The sequence below is a fragment of the Manacus candei genome, unplaced genomic scaffold (assembly GCF_025592945.1).
Source record: "Manacus candei isolate 608988 ecotype Guabito, Panama unplaced genomic scaffold, ASM2559294v1 h1tg000017l, whole genome shotgun sequence".
In the NCBI taxonomy this organism is placed as follows: Eukaryota; Metazoa; Chordata; class Aves; order Passeriformes; family Pipridae; genus Manacus; species Manacus candei.
In genome coordinates, this window is record NW_026138065.1 from 905755 (window position 1) to 913115 (window position 7361).

At 38.7% G+C, this 7361-nt stretch overlaps 1 long non-coding RNA gene across 1 annotated transcript; it reads right to left on the bottom strand.

Annotated features, from left to right (window-relative positions):
* Window positions 1–1252: 1252 nt before the first annotated feature.
* Window positions 1253–6697, bottom strand: LOC127469360 (uncharacterized). The gene is made up of 3 exons (XR_007903960.1): window positions 6664–6697; window positions 2706–2755; window positions 1253–1427 (listed from the first exon to the last, which is right to left on the bottom strand). It is a non-coding gene; the product is annotated as an uncharacterized LOC127469360 (long non-coding RNA).
* Between the last annotated feature and the right edge of the window lie 664 nt (window positions 6698–7361).

The window sequence follows — 7361 nt, forward strand, 5'->3', positions numbered from 1 at the left end:
CACTTTTCTTAACCAGCCCCTTTTTCCCATTAAATTATACATTTGTAAGATTTTCATAGAGATGCCAGATGATGTAGGAAAAAAAAATTGTAGCCTAAACATCTTCCAGAGGCGGGAAATTTGTTGCATGGCTTTTGCAGAGCCGAACACCTCTGTGCCCTGTCCTTCCTCTTTTTCCTGCTCTTGCCCAGTGGCTCAAGTGGAAGACAGCAGTTCTTCATGCTCATCTAGCAACCTTCAACATGAGTGCCAGAGGTGTTTGGTATTAGGAGCAAGAGGGTGACTGGAATCAGATGTCAGTGACGCTGCCCCATGACACTGTCCAGGGTGCAACATGTGGTGATGTACAGTAGAAAAAAATGTACGAGGAAAAGGAGCAGAAAAAGGCAGGAGGAAGAGGAAAGATGTCTTTTGACATCAGTAAATATTTGAAGCAAATATAAGATTGATTTTACAATCTATCTGCGTATGAATCGACTGCCGGATGTGGCTTGTTTGTTTTTTTTCTGCCAAATCCAACAAATGCTATCAGGGTGGAATTCGGCCATATCTCCAGTATTCCATTAAAGAAATGGTCTAACTGTGGGTACAGAAAAAAATAACACCACAGAAATCTGATGAGTTTATAGGAAGAAACATGAGCAACTTTATGACATGACGAGCAAAAGGGGAAAAATGAAACCAAGAAAAAAGTGTATAAATATTTATAGAAAGGAAATGTCATCATTAAAGAAAGGAAATGTCATCAACATAGTGGAGGAATAAAAACTACAGAAAAATAATGGGTCAATAAATAGAGCTATTGGGGAAAAAGAAACGAAGAAACGAAATGTTTTCCTTGCCTCTCAATTAATTTAGAAAATATATTAACAATAAACCTGTGGAGGACGTGTGGGTACTGAGTCTGAACCAGAGATTACTGAGATTAATGAGAGAATGCAAAAGAGCCTCATGTGTAGGATACAGATACAAAATGCCAGGCAAGTATGAGTTAATCCACAGTTAATATTGGAGATTAGGGATCAAACAGTTGGACCATAAACTGTACATTCTGAGAGAATTATTTATTAATCATGAGTCAGGAGAGGTTTTTGAAAGGCAAATCATGTCAGACAGATGTAGGTTTTCTTTACAAAATAACTGCCTTTTGGAAAGATGTGGTAAAAAATCGAAGTGCATTTTCAATAAACTTCAGATCACATGGATGTAAGAGCCAGGGGTGACCTTGAAAAGTCTGACCCGAAGGAAAGCCTCGGCTCATGTGAAAGTCAGAGTTCAATGTCATCAGTCCTGATTTTCTCGTGGGTAATGCAGAATAAATGAGGAAGCACCAGAAGTGTAAGATGGTTGAATTAAAAAATACAAATGTGATAAAATTTTTGGTGGGCCACAGAATTAAATTTCAGAGCAAGTTCCAGACCATTTCCCTGAAAAAAAAAAAAAAAAAAATCTTTGAAGGTAAATGGATGCTGGGATGAAACACAATTTTCTTTGCAAGAATTGGTAAGGCTAAAGTCCTTTCTCTGTCAGAAAACAACTACTTTTGTAGCCACATTATTGCTGATTTTGACATAAGAATAATGTGCAAAACATATTTGGAAGTGATACTAAAACAGTGTGGTTAAGAGACATTCAGTGCTGTGCATCTTAATTAGTACAGTAACATGAGCAACAATAAAAGGCTCTGAGTTACAAATTAACAGCTATAATACCACTCTTACTTTTGCTGCCATAAATTGGAAGTATTTCTAATGAAATAATTAAAAAACCCCTGTTGATATAAAACATCCACATATGTGTGTATGAGGCCTGGTTTTGTATGATTATGTAATTAGGGAACATAGTATCCCCTCAAGGATGTAAAAAGGAAAACTGTAACCTTAATTACGGCATTTTTTAATTCCTTTTTGCAAACTGAATAATTATCTTCTGGTTAGTTTTGTTTTAAGGAAAAGTAATGACAGGAGCTAATGAGTTGCAGACAAGAAAAAACATACAAAATGGGGCTTGGAGAAAAGCAAGAAGGGACAAGACAAACTGCAACCCTCTCAGTGATATTGTATGTTTAAGCAAGAATTTCTAATTGAGGTCATTTCACTCACCAGAATTAGAACAGCAGCCAAGGGAAAGGTGGAATATGTATCTAAATAATTTAAGGAGGATTATTTTACAGAGAGAGCAATCAGGAGGTGACGCACATATACAGCAGAAATGGAGAGGTCAGACAATGCCGATGTGAGCAAAATCCTACCATCCACATAGAGCTTTAACTGATGCATGTTTGAGGTTAGCCAAGAACCCAGACTACTGCGGGGAGCAAGGAATTTGTCAACCATCACATTTTTCTTGCAGGCTGGCTGTGCAGGGCTGTTTGTATTATATCGATTTCTCGGAGTGCTTTTGCCCTTTGGCTCACGTTTTCCAAGTTTACAGGCCACAAAAACCAGATAGAGTCATAAGCCATATAAATGTTATTATATAACTTGTATTGTTTATAAAAGAGAAAAAGAGAATTCAAATTCACATTTTTCAACCAGTTTTGTGCTAGAGAAATGCCAGTTCTGTCATCAAGCTCCCCTCATCAGGAAGAGAACATGGCAGAAACATTTCAAATGGCAGAAAACAGTAATTATGAAGACTTCACCTTCCACATCTAGTCCAAACACTCTGCCCAGGAGGGCTGGTGAAGTTGTAATTCTCCTTACCTGTGTGAAGTCACCGTCGAGCAATTATTGCAGAATCTTGTAAGGTTTACCTGAAAAAATTAAAAATCAAATCAATTTGGATTAAGTTGTCTCATGGTTGGTGAAAGAAGGTCGCAGTTCGTGACTTACAAAGTCATGAAGTAATATGAAAAGCTAATATCCACCAAAATTTAGGAAAAGGATTTATGAAATTTCATAATGAAGCTTACTACTTGCTTACTTTTCAGCTTTCATTTAGACCCCTCCAACCACCCTCAACATGTCATGCATCCTGTTGCACTTAAATTTAGGCTAGGGAAGAGTTCACATGGACTGCCTTCCAACCCAGCAAGAGAGTTTGGAACCGTGAACTAGCTGGGAGTGTCCTTCCCTTCATTTCCTTGCTGTGGTCCCTGGACAATGCTGCCTCCTGTTAGCTCCATATGCACACACACGCAACACACACAGGTGCAAAAGCTGAAAAGAAGGATCCCCTCTCTCAAAGAATGGCCCGTTGAGCCTGACTGACTTTGCATTTAGACTTCAGCCTTCTTGGCTTCCACCCAGTGCCTGCTTCCAAAGAGCTGGGAGCCCAAATCAATATTGTCTCTAACTTCTCATCTTGGCAATTGCACACACAACAAACAGGCACTTTGTGTGCTTCTGCAGAAAGAAACAATCCTGCACCACTGAAGAATGTTTCTTCTGCCTTTCATTCTTCAACTTAATTGAATCCTGGCCTTATCCCTTATTGCCGTTATAGAAATAACTGAGATAGAAGTGTTGTCTCAAAATCCAAGCAGGAAAAACAAGATAAATGCAAAATTGCAATCCTAACCCTAATATAACTTCCCTGGTCAAATCTTAATCCAGCTCCCATGAAAGTCAAAGAGTCTTTATAGGTGGTCAGGAATTAGGCTGGGCAATAAAGATCTTTGCTTATTATTAGTTTGCAAGCTAGCTGCATTTAATTGTGCATTATCTGAATTAAATTATTAAAATTATCAATGACAATGTTTTAGCTGAGCCTAAAAATAAGGGAGTATGAAGTGGTGAGGGAGGTGACTCGTTTATACATATCAATCTGGGTGGTTGATAATGTAGGAGCCAGAGCGTGCCTGTAGGAACAAAGAAATGGTGACATATAGAAGCTGGACTGCAGGATACTGAAAAAGGTTGAGGATTATCAGCTGATCATTCAGCTGAGCATCCCATGCAACAGTATAGCTATGGAGGGGACATGAGGAAATACCAAGGAGGTGGAGGAACCATTTCTATAAATCCAGTGAAACTACTACAGTAATACTATGCCCATTTCAGAAACTGACTTGGAAATGTGTTGGTTAGATACGCAGAAGGGATCAATGGGCCAGTTTGATCTCCTGATGTGTCCATGGCTACTTCTAGGAGGTCTGTAGAAGAGCACAAAAAGAGCAGTAGGTGTACAGAAATTTTCAGAAGTCCATTTACTGAAAAAGGTGAAAATGGCTTTTCTAGTATGATCTCCCATATAAAAGAGTTTTATTTCCTTTTATGGTGACAAAGAATCTGCTAGAAACCTTAGGAAGCAGTTAGATGGCTAGGAACTCCCGGTGTTAAAAAGGGGGAATCTTAACTCAAAATGGAATTTTATAGCTTCAGCTCCAAGCTGTTGGGTCTTGTTATGCCTGTAGGGTGAGGAGCCCTTCAGAATCAGATTTCTTGGCCAAGTCCTTTCTGGGCTTGCTGTTACCCAAAGCAGCATCCCCCTTTTTGTAAGTGCAATCTTCTCCCCACAAGAGTCACTTCACTTTTGGCTGTACTGAAGCACACCGTATTTGCAGTCTTCCATTTTAAGAAGTAAATCAGCTCAATGATGTGTCTTCTTCATTATCCTCTCTCCCCAGCCTTCAACAATACTTATAGATTTGCTTTTAGGTAATTCATACTGCCAGGGGTTAAACAGCACAGGTTAAGAAAGCCAAGAGTTTCCTACTGAAGATGGGCCTTGACAGCAGATTTTGGACCCAGTATGTTACCATATTTTTAATCCCACTTAATATGTCATGTTATTTTGAAGAATTCTTAATAAAAATATTCAATACTATAACAAATACTTAGAGAATTATGAGTACATTACCCCCAACACCTCTACCACAAAACAAATTGATTTGGTACCATGCTTGTTATTGAATAATTTGTTTCTCTTAAGCTTAAACTGATTACTGTTAAGTGTAGTTTTCTTTTTACCTTATTGTTAATGAAATCACTCTACTTTGCTCATGCTCACTATGTCAAGCTGATATGCCTATAATTACCAATATCTGTATCAGCTTTTTCTCCAGACAAGTCTTTCTAGCATTCCTATGATTTACCAACTTTAATAGCCCACACACCTCCTCATCCAGCTCTTTAAAGCTCTTGCTGCAGACAGACCTACTGGTTAAAAACAGCCGGCTTATTAGCTCTTGCTCCGCATATTGCCAAGTTACTGTTGGAAGGGAACAGATTTCATCTTCACCCTCTGTGAATTCTTCATGCAGACTTTTCAAAAACCCGCTTGGAACAACAGGATATATTGAAACTATTTGACATTTCTACATTAAAAACATGTTTTTACAGGCTAGAATAGTTGTTAGGATTTTTTTGTACTATGAGATGTATCAAAACCTTTTTTTCCCCATCTTTCACCCTCTTGCCTTAGGTTTTTTCCTCATATCCTGTCACTTCATTAAGATTTTTTCTAGTTTTCCACCAGTTTAGAATAATTTATATTCTTTACTATCTCTTTTTCCTCTGAGTGTGTGTGCATTTGTATTCAGCTACACTTGCCTATTTCAAGCCAACCTGGTTCTTTTTGCCAGTGCAACTTTTTTACTCTTACTTGAGCAGCTGTATGGCTTTGGGGCATGCAATAAGCAACTGTTTAAAATTCCCGATTACACTTCCCATTTTAAGACCATGAGAACAGCAGGAAAGAGTGCGATCAAAGGCCTTCCAAAGTGACCCTCCAGCAGTGGCCAGTTTGCCTGGAGTACAAACAACCAAACAGCTCAAACACAGCCAGTGCCTCCCAGTACCTCTCTTTCAACCACTCTGGGCCCCACATGTCCCCCAAGAGCAGTCTGAGCTGTCACTGGGGACCTTTACTGGATCTTTCATCCCTTCCTTTACCCAGTTGCTTCTGGAATATGCATAGACTTTTAGCAGTCACACAGCCCACATGACAGGAAACATTCAAGTTTATTAGAGGACAGAAAAAGAAGCACCTCTTTTTGTTCACTCTGTCTTTTCATTTGATGCCTCCTCATCTTTGCACTCAGTCATTGCCATTCACCTTTCCTGCATTATTTTCAGTTGCATTCTGTCACCTTCCCTTCTCAATCAACTCTTTTCCAAGCTGACAAAGTCTAGTATGTTTAATAACTCCTTGAATGAAAGTATTTTCACTATATCTGTGATCATGCCTCTTGTCCTTCTCTGAACTTTTCTACCTCTTCTTTACCGATTTGGAGCTGCAGGGAAACAAAACTACTGTGATGTCTTGCATTTTAAACTCTTTCTCCAGGATGATTTGGCTTTTAAAAGTTTTCAACATCATGAAACTGGGTTTTTAAATGACAAAGTTTTCCTGCGTTACTGGCTTGGATTTTAGCTTCTTTGAATGCAATAGAGGCACTCAAGCCACCATCGATGCATTCCAGAACGAGACAAATTTCAGCTCTGTTCTCAGTGGACCCTTCTTTCTGAGTTAATGCCTAATTCACAGCTCTGTGAGGCTGGATGTAGTCCCCAGGCAGGGAACTGCCAGCTATGGGTTTTGGCAGTTCTAAGGAAATTTTGTGTCTGCCTCATAAAAGCTAAAACAAGAAAAGGTTCGGGTGAAAACTGGAAGAATAATCCAAGATGGAACAACCTGGCTGTATAGTAAAAGACTAACAAAGCTTAGTATTTCTAGCTCATTCAAAAGAAGACAAAAGGTAACTTGATTCTGACTTACAAACCATTATGAAAGGGATTTCTGCTGGCAGATGGATCTGTAATCTTGTGGTGTAAAGGAGTAACAAGATTCCACGGTTGAAAGCTGAAAGATTAGAAACAAGACAAAAATGTTAGTGACTAGGTTAATTATCCAAACAGCTTAAAGGGATGTACCGGATTCTGTAATACATGATATTTTCAAATCATAATTATCTGTGTTTTTAAAAGATGTACTGTTGCCCAAGCAAAAATTGTGGTCTCCATGCAGAAATAGTCAGAAGAGAGTTTTTAGCCTGTATTAAGCTGCAGGTCAACCGAGCTGATCTTAATTACCCCCTTGGCCTTAAGATCTATGAATCTAGGAAAATGGGGATAATGGCATGTATTTAACTATCTTGTGTTTTGAATGGAAAAAATAGGAGAATTGTTCACGGTAACAATTGATTCATACATTTAGGCTATTTTTTTGCTCATAACATGTCTGGGGACAGACCATTAACTCCTAAATCTATTTTTCAAATGTGATGGACAGCTATCTTGCCCAATATTTGACTTAGACCTTGTGAGCTGTGCTGCCTAATTGGTTAGCTAATGAGTGATGTGCCAGTTCCCCTCTGTGATTGATTAGCATGAAGGCAAAGCAGACAGGCATATTTGAACATTTCAAATTCAGTCTGGTGACCAAGTATAGGAACACGATTTTGAAATCCTTTTCCT